This window comes from Lacerta agilis, chromosome 2 (genome assembly GCF_009819535.1).
Source record: "Lacerta agilis isolate rLacAgi1 chromosome 2, rLacAgi1.pri, whole genome shotgun sequence".
NCBI lineage: Eukaryota > Metazoa > Chordata > Lepidosauria > Squamata > Lacertidae > Lacerta > Lacerta agilis.
Window position 1 is genome coordinate 51783044 of NC_046313.1, and position 15225 is coordinate 51798268.

General features: G+C 40.0%; 1 protein-coding gene and 1 long non-coding RNA gene across 6 annotated transcripts in view; one reads left to right on the forward strand and one right to left on the reverse strand.

Moving 5' to 3' along the window:
* The window catches only part of ARHGAP26 (Rho GTPase activating protein 26), a 210855-nt gene that overhangs the window by 59078 nt on the left and 136552 nt on the right, over positions 1-15225 (reverse strand). The window lies entirely within an intron of this gene.
* On the forward strand, positions 31-5820 carry LOC117041337. 2 transcript variants are annotated; one of them, XR_004425955.1, is made up of 3 exons: positions 31-152; positions 2827-2864; positions 5611-5820. It is a non-coding gene; the product is annotated as an uncharacterized LOC117041337 (long non-coding RNA). The 2 variants fall into 2 exon arrangements; XR_004425954.1 differs by lacking the exon at positions 31-152 and adding an exon at positions 1017-1178.

Genomic DNA, 15225 nt, shown 5'->3' on the forward strand with positions numbered 1-15225 from the left:
TAGTGCCTGTTTATAAAGTAACTGTGAAGGAAGGCTTGAGGTTTCTGTAATATGGAACAGATTGTCTCAAGCAGGGATGGGAAAGGTGTGAACCACTCAGATGTTGTGGACTCCTACTCTCATCAGCCCCAGTGAACAGGGCCAATAGTCAGGTATGATAGACTACAATTCCTAACAACACCTGGGAGTGTCACACAGGGGTGGCCTGCCCCATTTCGCAACCTGAAACAGGCAGGTGCCACACGCCCCCAAAGCCTTGATTACTGGGAGATGGCTTCTGGCAAGATCTTGAGAGATCTCATGGGAGTTCCATGAGACCTTGCTGGAAGTTGCCAGTGCACAACCCCCGGTGGTGGCAGGGTGGCCCATGGGGACACCGCCTCATGGGATTCCTCCACCCAAGGTGGCTGTTTCAGTCCGCATCATGGGTGGGCCAGCTCTGGTGTCACAAGTTCGCCATCTCTGGTCTAAAGGTTCTACAGGTCAGCTTCTTTGTTGTGTGACTGAGGGTCAAGCTGCATGTTGCAGTCCCAACCAAGAAACCGCAAAAAATATTACGAAGTGTGGAAACACATAGCACAAATTCTCTACCTTACATTAGCAGATCCATTTGCTAATGTGGAAACTTTCAGTGTGGGAGAGAATCTGTGCCATAACTGCTCAGTAGCAGTGCCACTGAAAGGAAAAGCCTGATACAGACAGTATCTGAAGTGGTTCTTACCATTTTGTAAAGCATTTTGAGAGCACAAAACACGTTAGGTAACTCCATTTGGAATCTTGCAATGTTGTTTTTTGATATAAGTTTCCAATCATGACACCTTCCAGAGATACCTAGAAAAACTTATATTTCACAATTCACCTACTATTAGTCTAACAACATGAGAAACCCTTTTCCAACTTCCCCTAATCTAGGAAATGGTTATCCATTGTACTATGAAGGATTTAGTCGTCGCTGCCAGGGGAGCAGGAGGAAATCGCATGAAACAAGCAGCAGCTCTTGTTCTCTATTTCTGTAAAGGGTCACTCTCTTCATATCAATTGCAAACAATGTGGGCATATATAATTGCTTTGAGTCATTGTTACATCCTTGGCCCAGGAAAAGGACACTTGTATAAGAGGAGCAGATGTCTTTCAGAATACACTTTCTGGGAAAACAGATGAGAACATGACATGTACAAGTAATAGTACAAAACAAATACTAGCATCTATTCTCGCCATTTTTGCAATACAGTATTTGGCGTAAGGTGTTCCACTATTCCAAGGGAGAAAATAATTCAAGGGAGAAAGTTCCCAGAAAGCCAAAGAGGCAATTAAGAATGGCTACTGCAAATCAGATCCAAACTTTGAAACCTAGTTATGTTATAAATGGCCACATTTAGAAATATGTATACTGAAATATCAATAGAAGATGCAGCTTTAGACATAGGACATTTATATTCATTTCAGAAACCTTAATAAGGTATTTCTTTTCAAAGTTATTAAGATGTTGTAATATATTTAAATATAAATCACCATAATGGTTATTCATTATTCAGCCACATTATTACAAACAATAGTAAGGTAGGCACAGAATGAAATACAAAAACAGCTGCCACGGCAGCAGACCTTCCTTTCTGCCCTTTACAGTACTGGAAAGTCATAGCAAAGTAAAAAAGATTTTGTCACATGACAATCCTCTTCCTTGAGTTCCTTTCTTGAACCACATACTGCATGCACACATGTGCCACAGGAAAAAGCAACACCTGGACTGTATTCTCTTAGGAGGCTGGAAACAAAAATAATTTATGCTTGCTTAGTCCCACTAACTTCAACAGCCTAAGCCAGCTAAGTTGGAAAGTACAACCGCCTAGCTGACTGTAGACTGACCTACCACACAGGTAAAGGAGGAATCAAAATCTAGGTAGAAGATAGGAAAATGGAGGTTTTGCAACTAAGAAGATTCTCAGAAAAAAAATACAATGATTCAGCAGACTCCACTAACTATTCCTGTAGTTCCCAGTCACACCCACCCTGCTTTTAATAAGGGCAATGACAAAAACCGGACGAGATATTCTGTCATATCTTCTGCATGACATTCTGTAAAAAGGCCAAGATAACTATCAACATTGCAACATCAGATACACCATTCCTCAATGTCCTGGATTAATTATCTTGAAATTAATTATAATGGAATTATCTTCCATGAGTTAGGCAACCATGAGTTGGGGGGGCAAATCTCCTTTTCGAAAAATGTAGGTGTGAATATCTCCACTTAAAAAAAATAATGCAGGTGTGACAGTGATCCAAATTTAGCAGAACTAACATTAAGTGCAATTAATTTTCAGAGGCTTGCAAACTACGACATGGAAAGACTATATATAATTATAAACCACAGAGCCTAATAGGCTGCTGTACACTCCAACATAACAACATTGTCTACATATAATTCTATGATTCTATTACAGTAGTATTTTCGGATACCAAAAAGAACCCTCAGTATTCTTAGGGAATACAAATCAACCTGGACTTATTTCTTACATTCTGGGCATCCTAGCCTTTTTTGTTTGTTTCGGTTTTTTATTGTGTGTGTGTCAGAAGTGAGTATATATGGAATATGTTTTTATCATCCTCTCTGTATGTTCTAGTATCTATCCGTTAGTATCTGGTCCTTAGTGGAGGCAGGGTTGCTAAACTGGATGGGCCATTCCTTCTTGACCGACGAAAACAGTTTGCATAACCCAACAAGACCCTTTCTCACAAGCACTAATAAAAAATAAAGTTGTTTACTGTAAATGTTGTAGTCTGAAGGCTATTTTTCACTTTATATTTATATGTATTTATATACAGGCATGTGATGTTGACAGAGCAATTTACCCAACTGTCAGGTGAGCAGCTTTCAAGGGAGCTGGTGATTATGACATCAAATTTCCTCCTTTGCAGCGCATGTTGGCAACTGCTAGAATTGGTACCCCTGATTCGCAGGGCGCACATGCAAATATTGAATCAACTCCTTTAGAAAGAAATGGTTGCTTGAAAAATGTTTCCTAAAAGAGGGCATGTGATAAATTTTACATGGATACATATTTTCAGTTGAAGAGGGGTATCAGCCTGTATTCTGTTTATGTATCTACCATTTTCATTTACTTTATTTATTGAATTTGTTTACTGCCCTTCATCCAAAGAACAAAGGGTGGCTCACAACAGAAAGATACAAAATAAAAACACAAAATACATCCTCAGACCTAACTAAATGAAGCTCATCCAACACAACAGGACTAGACAGTGCTGTAGACACCCCTTGAGATTCAGCTGCTGTACTGGATGCGAGCAATTTTATCCTCAAAATGCTATGCAAACAAGGCACCGTGAGCTATCATCGGTTCTGCCACTTCCTTCTTTGCTGCCTTCACTGCCACTAGGTAGGCTCAATACCGAACCCTCACCAATGATTGATTGCATTCATGTTTGAGCTGTCTCCCAGTTTGTTTCCTTACCCTAAACTCTGAAGTATACCAGGCATATCCCATGTCTTTCCATTCAAAATCAACAGAAACCCTGGATTTAAAAACACACAAGTTAAAAACAATTTAAAACTAGACAACTGGGGCAATAATAACAGCAACAAAAGCTGTTGTGCAATACTCCAACCCCAAAGTCTGTTCAGATGCCTCAGGTTTTGTAGCTGGAATAAGTCAGGGCCCCACCTTCCTGGGCCAGGTGGAAAAGGACTGCAGGTCAGGGAGCAGGTCCCCCAAGATTCACAGTCAATATATATATAACATGCAAAAAGAGAATCACCCTTAACATTCTGTATGCAGCCACACATTTCAAGCTTTGGGTACAAAGGGTACAGTGCAAGAAGTACCCGTATGCATTTTAGCTCATTAATGTCAATGGATGTTAGATCAGATTCATATGATAGTTTTTAGGTTATCAGAGAAGCTTGTCAGGCTTGCAGTTTTCCTCTTCAACCCTATCAGACGTAAGATATGTCATCATATTGTGAAGTTCTATCCAATGATATGTAGCAAACACACAAACACACACAACATGATGACACCACAATGCACGGCATGTACCTCTATCAGTGCCTCTATCCCCATGCCACTTGTCATATGTACTGATGGCTTAAATGACAGAGTTCAGCTCATAAATATAGGCTGCATTTTCACTCTAATTGCCTTTGCTTATATCCTACTCATTTCAATGGAAACTGTGTCCATATACCTGGATATACGGCTCCAGCTTGCAGTTATAACTGGTTTAGATGTCATACTTTCTTTGGAATGCTGTTACTTTTCAAAAACAGGAACCAGGTTTTCACTGTGCTTTTACATTTACTTTTGTTAAGGCTTATCTTCTTTTTTTTCATACAGAGACTTAACTACATTTATTAACTTTTTGAGACTAGAACAGTTATATCGGTTTTCCTTCTGACATCAATCACTGCAAGAACAAGCTGTGCACGAAACTCTTAAAGACCATCTCATTTCCAATAGCTTCCAGGAATGATAGATGTTTTTAGTAGTGGGCTAATAATTGCTGAAATAAGTACACTTGCTTTTAAACACACACACCAAATTTCAATACACGGTGGAAAACGATTTTGTGTACTTCAAGTAGAAAAACATTATATTCTTGCAAACATAAAATATGCTCAACTAACCATCTGGTATTCAGTTAAGTTGAGAAGCTACAGGTGGTGATATGAATATAGGAACACAGGAAGCAGCCTTCTATCAAGTCAAACCATTGGTCCATCTAACTCATGGTTGTCTATAGTTGGTTGCATTGGCTCCCCAAGGTTTCAAGACAAGGGTCTCTTCCAGACCTACCTGGAGATGTCAGGGATTGAAGCCGACATCTTCTGCATATTTTGTATGCAGAAGATACTGGCTTCAATCCCTAGCATCTTCAGGTAGGGCTGGGAGAGAGCTCTGCCTTGAAACCTTGGGAGAGCAACTGCCACTCATTATGGACAGGCTTGCGCCACAGTAGAATATAGGTGCACTTGGTGCTTAGACGTGTAAATAAAATATCAAGTACATTGAAGGAGAGAAGGAGTTGAGACAGACAAAAAGGGGACAAGGGCCAGTCCAAATCAGCATGTTATGCTTATAAACAGCTGGCCCATTGTAATGGGATTACACAAGTGCTAGGTTGCACAAACCAATACTTAAAAGCAAGGGCAGTTCAACTACAGCTCCAATCAACATAACCAATGGTCAAGAATGTGAGTTATTTATTATTATTAATTTGCAGCATTTCTATTCTACCATTTATGTAAAAAAAGGCTCTCAGAGCAGCTTACAAAAATCAGCTCCAAGACAACCCATGCCCCTGGGCTCACAATCTACAAAGGCATAACACACAGCAACATTTGGAGAGCACCACAGTATGCTACAGTTCATTTCATCATGAGGTCCTTCCTATGAACTTGGTTAGATGTATTAAAATATGAAGGGTGGTATACAAATTTAATAAATAATTATAATTAAAAAGTATCCAACAGCAATTTAATGGCGGAATAGCATTGATAGGTGTGGACAGTGGCCTTGTTGGACAAAGTGACCTGATAAAGGAGAATGAAGCAAAACCTAAGGATCAAATACATTTTTATCTCACATACAGCACAGAGAGAATATGACTGGAATCCACAATCAACCCATGCATCTACTCGGCTGACTTACAAAGTCTTAATGGAAACCACTGAAAGAAAGTGACAAGAAATGGAAGTCCTTATAGTATATGACAGAAACCACCAAGAATGGATGGATGGCAATTATATATCTATGTTCCTTATTTTTAATTTTTATTTTCATGTGCAATCTTTTGTTAACTTCTCATCAACTTCTTTAAAAAAGAAGAAAAATGCAATAAAGCAGTTACTGTTTTAAAAAAGATTTCATAAAGTACCTCCCCATCCCTTCCCCCAACATTTCCTCTTCCTTGGCAGAAAGTCTTGATGTACAAACAATAGCCTTTTGAATTTTCATTAGCATTTGCCTGTGTTGCATAATGCTGGACAAACCAAGGAGAGTTCACTGAATGAAAATTGGTTCACAATGTATTTCCAGGGCTGTAGCTTTCTTCTTCGTTTTTGGGGGTGGGGTGCATAGGAATTGGGGAAATTGGTGTAAACTAGCTGCCCCCCCTTCATTTGAACACAATCTGGTAATGCTTTGAATAAAATTAAGTAACTGGCTGAAGCAGCTTCAGACCATCAGACCGAAAGGGGGGAAAGCAGAAAAGAAAGAAACCTTATCCTGTTGGTTAACTGTTTCTTCTTGCTAATTTATAGGATTAATAGACACAAAGGAATGAGCCACAAAGCACAACATGTATCATCTCACTTGAAGGAACACACACAACTCTCTTTCTGTGAACTGACCTGTAAGGATCCTTTTACTTTGTCCATGCTAAAAAGAATGTGTTGCAGAAAACTCTTCCAGCAGAGATTCAGCAGGCCTCCTCATTTTTGACCCTCAGACATACCTTGAAGACTTTTTTTAAAAATGTCAATGGGCCTATGCAGTTGTTCAACATTTTCCAGTCATTTTATTGATTGTTTTGTATAGCTTTTAATAGGTTTTTAATGTTGCTGTACCCTTCCCTGATGTTTTGTGAGAAGGTGATACTGTATATAAAAACTTCTATAAACAGACATAAAAACTTAGCCAACACCTTCTGTTTGGAGAAATAGAGAGATAAAGGTCTTGAAGCCTCTGCACCAACCCTCAACACACTGAAAACAGTGCTATCCATATTTAAGAATACAAAACAGATTAGCTCATATAATCCAAATTACCCCCATAAAGAAAAGTTACCAAGTTTTGGGAGCCCATAAACACATCTGAAAACCAGATAAACGGTTCTGAGTAACACATTGGCAGCCAGTCACATTCCACAACTCACCCTATAGGCTACAATAGAATGCTTCTTTCAAGCCTAAACTTGAGGGAGGGGAACCCTGTGGGCACCAGGGAGGGCCTTTACAGCGTCATGGGCACCCATGGGCACTATGTTGACAACCCCTGCCAAACACAGGGTAAAAATTGTGCGGTACATCAGAGCTTTTCGCACAGGATAAATTTAGTTGCTCAAACAAGCTACTACTTGAAGGGGGGAATCAATTAAACAAGACCTAGCAAGCTTTGCAAATCACAGATCATTTGAGGCATCAAAGATTCCGATAAAAATATGATTACCAGCTTTAATGGAAAAACATTATGCAAAGGCATGAAGTCAAAACAGAGTACTCATCACACTCTATTTAAGTCATATTGCAAGATGTATAAGAATTACCAGGCCAACAGGGCACGATTAAAAGAAAAGAAAAGCAGCAATCTATAAGAATCTTCTCAACAGTCAATCATTTAAATTATTATTAATTATAATTACTACTATATATTTCATTTGACCTCTTACCTCCCCTTCAACATGAAGTCTCAGTCTACAGCAATTTATATATAAAGTATTAAAAACAGTAAAAAAAATAGATTACGATTAAAAGAATAGGACGGGTTCAAAAATATATATTTCAGGTGTTGGAAGCTAAGGTAAAGAGGTACACACACATACACACCAAACTTGTGAAGGCAGTAGAACTACGAAGAGGGTCCCCTCTGCAAATATAAACACCCAAGAGGGTCTGTAGGGAAGTAGGTGGTGTTTCATATATTTAGCCCTAAGTTACTTTAGGATATAAATGGTAATGCAAGCACTTTGCATTCAGCTCAGAAACAAAGCAGCAACAACAGCAACTGTTTTAAACCAGGGGCTATGTTGGTTCTAAATGGAATGGCAATCCTCTCCAGGGAAAAAGTAGCCTGCCATCAAGAATTATGGCTTTGTGGCTGCTGAGGCCATGGAGATGTCAGGTGATAGACAGGTGGGCAAACTGGACAGACTCACCTACCTGTCAAAATGGCTCTCTATGAATAAGGGATGTCAGTGGGCCTGGTCCTGTTCCCCACCCTGATTTGGGCTCTCCTCTATCACAGGCCTAAAATGGTTCATATTGTTTAAATTATAATAGTGGTAAATAATAATGAAGTGACTTATTTTAATTCCAACCACCTGTGTCTGACACCTTTGCTCTCGTAAATGGTGAATGGCTGCGCCAAGCTGGCTGCACCAGTTCTTTCTACAAGAACACTGCCTATGAGTTTGAAAAGATGTTTCGTTGGTGTTATTTGACAAAGATTCAAGTAATTTAATAGATGCAACATGGAGGGGATTAGGGTGGGAGGGGGTGGCAGGTAATGCCAACAATTAATTAAGAACAGCAATAGGTGCAAGCTGTCAAGATTCTTTGAAAAAAAAATAGTTCAAGAAGTCATACCCATCAAAACTGTGCACCAGCCTTCACCATTCTGGTGCCCTCCAGAAATTTTGGACTGCAACTTTCATAATCCCTAACCAGAGTAGGCAATAGTCCGGGATGATAGCAGTTGTAGTCCAAAACATCCAATGGTTTGGGGAAGGCTGCCTCAGCCAACCCATGAAACAATAAGCATACAAAAATGCAAATACACTGCAACAGGAGATAGAATGAAAAATATAGGGTTTTGCAAGTAACAGTTATCAGAAGGAGGCAGTGTTAAATGTGAAACGAACTAATCCTGTAAATAGCAGTGTGTGTGTGTGTGTGTGTGTGTGTGTCTACATCTATATAAAAATTTTGCTATGATGGTTTAACCAAATCAAAGTTTGCATGTGTGGCAACCTTCAGACAGCCTAAAGCAAGGCTTAGGACAATAATGGTAGCTTGGACAGTTCACAAATGGAAACATGACAATAAATTCAGGGGCTCTGAAGCGTCCGCTCTTCAAACGGCAGTTACAGGTGGTTTCAGTTAGGCACAATCAAAACTAGGCAAGCAGATTGGTTGCACAAGCATTTTGGGTAATTGACAGTATGCTCTTTCAAGCATTGCCCTAGTTTAACTTTGAAGCAAAACAAACACCATAGAAACTCAGGGCAACTGAGAAAAACACTCAAAAAAGTGTCATGCCTCCAACACCAAATCAGAAACCAAGGGATGATTAAATCTGAGGTAAAAGCCTTCACTTCCACAAATATTATTACATCAAATTATATTAACTGTCATTGCAGCCTTTTACTTTAGTTTATTATTTTATTATTGTATTAATTATTTTTTAAAAACACATTTATTGCTACCATCAATTCTTTTTGTGGTTTGATATCGGCCGTGTTTACGCAGCTTCATGCTAAGGATATGCCCTTTAAAATAATCCAACACTTCTCATTTATCAGATCTGGGTTGTTTTTTGTTTGTTTTTCTACCTTTGGACCTCAGCATTCTTAATCCAACACAGTGATGCCACTACTCTTCAGATACTGTCCTGCTTCATACAGCTATAGTCTGTGAGTAGACCTTAAAACCTATACCCCCAAATACACTAAGGCCTTCTTACCTCATAAGCAATCCTTTACTCAGCAACTTTAAACTCAGGTGCATACTTTGTTGTGGGCATACGGCTCAAGCTTGAATATTTAGAAGTGCCCGCACTCTCAAGGGCTAGGGAGTGAATCAGTCTCTCCTTCAGACTCCACCAGGTGTTCATCTGATGGCACTTGGACTGAAGCACCAAGGAACCCACAGCAGAATCTCCTTGAAACAGCCCTGAGGAGGCTTCCTTACACCAACACTCAAGATCTCCAAGACTGGCAATGGGGGACCTGATGAGCTCTCTGATATCTTCAGTTAGTGTGTAGTCTGGGTGGTCTTCCACAGAATTTAGCACTCCTGGGAATATTTCTTAATCACCATGAAAGGATGACTACCCAGATCAACCAACTGTAGGAAATTGACCTAATTCCTAGTATTCTCCTCTTTCATTGCCACCTTTTATTCCCCTGTGTAGCACCCACAGATTGCTTATGGAATTATTTCAACCACCTACCATTTAGCAAAAACGTTTGGACATCCCAACCACCTACCATTTAGCAAAACCTTTCAAGGAATAAATTATATAAGTTGCAGGGTGTGCATGGTATGGTCATGGCTCTTCACTAATCCACTGAAGAAGGGAATTCCAGGTGTGAGGAGAGATCATGACTGGGAAAGGGAATCCCCCTTGTGTAGAGATTCTCTAGACACTGGAATCAGAACATATTCTCACGAACACAAAATGCACAGTGGCAGGATAGGGTGTGGCTGTTAGGTGAATTGGCATGATAGGGGAATACTAGCCCATCAGGATCCTCTCACATGTCCCCCGTGGGGCTTGTCTGAAGCCCCCTGTCCTGTTGTACAGTCACTAAACTCAAGGTGCCCTTAGGCCTCAAGGTTAATATATCCTTATTACAGGCAACTCAAAATATGAGTGTGGGGCAAAGCTGCTCTTGGAGCTCACATTGTGGGGGAATATTTTCACTCAGTTGTGAATACTGCTCTTTGAAAAAGTTGTTTTCTGGCCAGAGGTACACATTTTTTCCACGCAAGGTCAAAGCACCCAATTTGCTTTTGGGAAGGTGGCGAAGGCTATGTTTATGTAGCAAAGCCCAGAGAATTAATGTGAAGCCTTTTTAAGACTTCAGAGTTCAGTGGAAATTCCCAGACAATATTGGATTCAAACAGTTTCCTGGAAACACAAATTAGTCAAATAGCAACATAAACAGCCACCACAAGAGTGAAGGCAGTAGGGCGACATCCAGAACCACGAGCCTAGTGGGAAGAATGGTGGAGACATGGGGCAAGCAGTAACACTGCAGAACCTGGTGGACAGAGCTGAGGTAATTGCTTCTAACTTGGGAGTGGTCTTGGTTACTCCCAATAAGTCACAGCAAAGTCGCACCCCATGATCAGTCCAGTTGCTTGCTCTGCTTTCCAAAATCAAAAGGATGCTCTGCCAATAATACATTTGTGCTGACTGTCCATTAAACAGGTGCCTTGTGCGGAGCTGCAGAAAGACTATCTTCACTTTTTCGAGGGCTGTGAATCCAGAGGAAACACTGGATAGGAAGCAAGACTGCTTCTCTCAGGTCACAATGACCTTTTTTTAAAAAATTAGAGTCATGTGGTTTATTTTTTTTTGTGCCAGTGGAAGGGTGGAGGGGAGAGGAAGTAGGGAGGGAGGGAGGGAGGGAGTAGGCTTGCTATGCAAACCAAGGCAAAGGCAACAACCGAAAACAGAAGTAAATGCTATGACACAGTGCCATTGAGGGTTGTGTAACCTTCAATCTTGGCTGTAAATAACTGGCTATTGTTTTACAGAACCAGTAGGAACCATTAAGAAGGAAACAACCTGCACAAGAGATTAATTAAGAGATTGTTTGCTACAAATGTCTTTATTTATAAAAGCACCATCCCATTTATACAGTGAATATCATAGACAAAAGGTTGAACAGCCCCTTTCCTAGAGGAGATTGCAATCTAAATTTGAAGAAAAAAGGAGCAAAAATAAGTAAATAAAAATTGATGAATATGAGCAGTTACTTTGTAAACACACACACAAAATCACACTCTTCAACCCTAGAAAGGGTTTCTGGAGCAGCTAATACAGTGGTACCTCTGGTTACGTACTTAATTCGTTCCGGAGGTCCGTTCTTAACCTGAAACTGTTCTTAGCCTGAAGCACCACTTTAGCTAATGGGACTTTCCGCTGCCGCTGTGCCGCCAGAGCATGATTTCTGTTCTTATCCTAAAGCAAAGTTCTTAACCTGAAGCGTTATTTCTGGGTTAGCTGAGTATGTAACCTGAAGCGTCTGTAACCCGAGGTACCACTGTAATTTTAAAAAGTGAACTTAAACATACATGTATATATATTATAAGCAACAGGGAAATCATCTGTGGGAGTGAGGATGGTAACTTTTCTTGAAACTATATATATATATATATATATATATATATATATATATATATATACACATACCCACTCTGCCCCCCTCCTAAAAACATTTTAAATCAACACCAGTAGGATTTAACACGTAACAACGTCTCAAAAGGATAAGGCAGAAAAAAAGATTTTCACTAGAGCCTCTCTGAGTAAGGCATGTGAAACATGGCACACAACCCTTAATGAAGCCTTATGTCTGCATCAATCCCAGAAAATAAGAGATTTTAAAATGTGTAAGATTATATATTTTTTTCTAATTGGGCCAACCTCTCTTGGTGCTAAGTTTATGCAAGTGTTTGAGTTACACAGAACTCTGCCAGAAGAGCTGCAGAAAATTCTGAAGAGAACGTTCTATATAAGGCAATGCATTTCACTAACCAACACATACCAGTGAATCATTATGCAAAGCTCTGAATCCCATAAAGCTCTTCTAGCAAAGCCCTTGAGTATATTCCCTTAGCTTCTGGGTGTGGGGAATCTATTGGACTGAACAGGTAGATATTACTGCACCAAAACAGGAGCTGTGCCACACTGGATGATAATGAATGATGCTGGTCACAAATCCACATGTGTGTCGAGGATGGAGAGAGAGAGAGAGCGCTTACCCTACCCCTAATTCAGATGTTCAACGTTAATTTTTTTTGGCCTTGCAAGGAAAATAAACCAATAGTTTGGGTGAGACTGCTATAAAACAAGCGCTCTATGTGTAAGGCGATAAGAAGCAGGATGAAGTAATCAGGATGAAGTAAACTGTTTATTTAAAAACAACTGAAGACATTTTTTTAAAGTGCGGTCACCATTTCAGAATAACCAAGGCCAAGCTAGAAACTAAAGATAACTATTTTGTTCCCTCAGTACAAACAATCATGCTGAATATTCTGCCGCTGCCCTCATATGCCTCTTAGAAGACGGTTACATTATTGCATATTTATTACTTCTCCGCCTCATCCTGTCTTACATTTATATTCAATATGTAGTGAAAACTGTTGTACTCAAGAGAGTACAGTCAGAACACTGAAGTGCCTATAAAAACATATTGACAAATTAAACAAGTGAATCAGGTGAGATGCAAAGACCAGCTTAGTGCCAAAAATGAGCATCTTCACAATCTATAACTTTGATAATATAGGGTTATTTGCATAAGAACATTCACTTGAAACTATGGATTTAAATAATGATTTCCTACTATAAAGCACTGTATTTTTGCTATGGCAAAACTCCCCCCCCCCTTGAACCTCACTTATGTTACAGAATTGCTGATTATCTCTTTTCTCTGCAATAATTCACAAACAATTACCCAGATAACATGTCATGGCTAGTCATGAAATTTAGACTGCAATCTCACTTACCTGAGAATGAGCTCCATTGAACTCAGAGCAATCCTGTACTTGAATAGACATATACAGTATAGACTTATACTATTAATCCATTTACAGCTTTACTTGGGCAAGTTTTGTTTCACGGACAGCAATATGTTGACTCAGTCACTTCTTACTTTGCTAAGGGCTGGGGTATTGTTTAGGGGGTTTTGTTTGGCAGGGGTTGTTACTAGAGCTGGGTGATAGCAACATTTCAACATCACGGTGTATCGCCATCCAAACACAGTGGTTTGGCGATATACTGTGATGTTGAAAAAACAAGATGGTTTGCCTCTGCCTGAGAGACACCGGGTGAAACTGCCCCAACTCTCATTTTGAGAGCTGAGGCGGTTTCACCCAGGCTCATGGGCTGGGACAACGCAGCTTGTTTGTGCCCCTCAGCTGGGGGGAAGGATCATCCCTCCCCCCAACTGAGACAGCATTGGGGATCTTTTAACTGTTTGATGCAGTGAGTGGCAACTGCACTCCCCTCAACTGAGCAGTTCCAAGAGCCCCTACCCCACCGCTGGCTTGCAGAGCCAGCACCGGGCTGGAGGCTCCTTTAACTGCTCAACTGAGGCAAGGGCAGCTGCACACTCCTCAGTTGAGCAGTTTAAAGATGCAGAGGGAGGAACAAGCTGTATTGGCGCCTCGCTGTCATATTAGGACAGAGTGGGATGGCGGTTTCACTCAGTGATATATTGCTGGTGAAACTGCTGCCACTCCTGAGTCCCTCTGCTAGCAGCGCCCACTGGAGGAAGGAACTCTTGGCTCCCTTCAGCAGACGCTGCTAGCAGAGGGACTCAGGAGCGCTGGCGATTTCACCAGCAATACACCGCTGAGTGAAGCCGACATCGGGGTATGTACCTCTTATCAATATATCACCCAGGCCTAGTTGTTGTTGTTATTTTTGGTATCTTTATTATGTATCTTATGAGTTGTGTCACAATTGTTCAAATTGGTTGTGTACTTTTTGATATTTTGTTTATTGTTTATAACTACTTTTGTTATGTTTGTTGTGTAATTTTTATATGTTGTAAGCCACCTTGAATATGGTTTTAACTTTGGAAAGATAGATAGATAGATGATAGATAGACGATAGATAGATAGATAGATAGATAGATAGATAGATAGAATCTTGTAACATTCTGATAAAAATAAATGCTTGTGTAAACAGGGACATAATTAAAGATACTGGTACTCAGAATAAATTGTGTAAACTCATTTTTTTAAAAGTATGTTTTCTCTAGGCTCATTTATTTTGTTGTTTCACAGTATTATCAAATTCTTCTTTAAAAGATAATCAAGCTCTATTATATGAGTCCATTTCATGCCAAAAGACAAAGGGTTTTTAAAAAGATCTAACAGAAGAAGAAAATTTTATTCATACCAGTCAATACTACCCCCACACATGCTGGTCATGAAACATTCCAGAGATCCTACTTCAAGTACCCAAGGCTCAACTCCTGGCATCAGTCCAACACCACAGTGACCTACTTTGCAAAGCAGAAGTGCTTCTATTCAATTTAGGAGAAAACAAATATTTCTGGCCTTCAAGATGTGAAATTCCTACACTCACTTTATAGTGAAGCAATTTGTCCACACTGCAAGTCATGTAACAGCCATAAAATATGAAGGAGAGGCCAACTTTGTCTATGAAGAACAGGTTCAAGGTGCAGCCAGTTTAAAAACCAATCAATAATTTCCATTTTGGAAACCCCCTATACAAACCACATTCTCCACAATATATCTTGAAATAATATTGTCTTAGAATGGTTTCATAAAATGGCAAGCCCAGTGTCACTAAACATGGCCTAGAAGTTGCTGGGCAAGAATATAGAGAAGGAACAACTAAGCCACATTCATAAAGTCATGACGTCATTCTTTGTGGCCCTTCTTGGCAATGTTTGGGCTATCTCTAGTGGCTCTTGGTAGTCTTCCATAATGTCAGATGTTCCAACTGCTTCTATCCTCCTCCACAGCATAAACCAGAGCCAGTTTAGTGCAGTGGTTAAGAGTGTTGG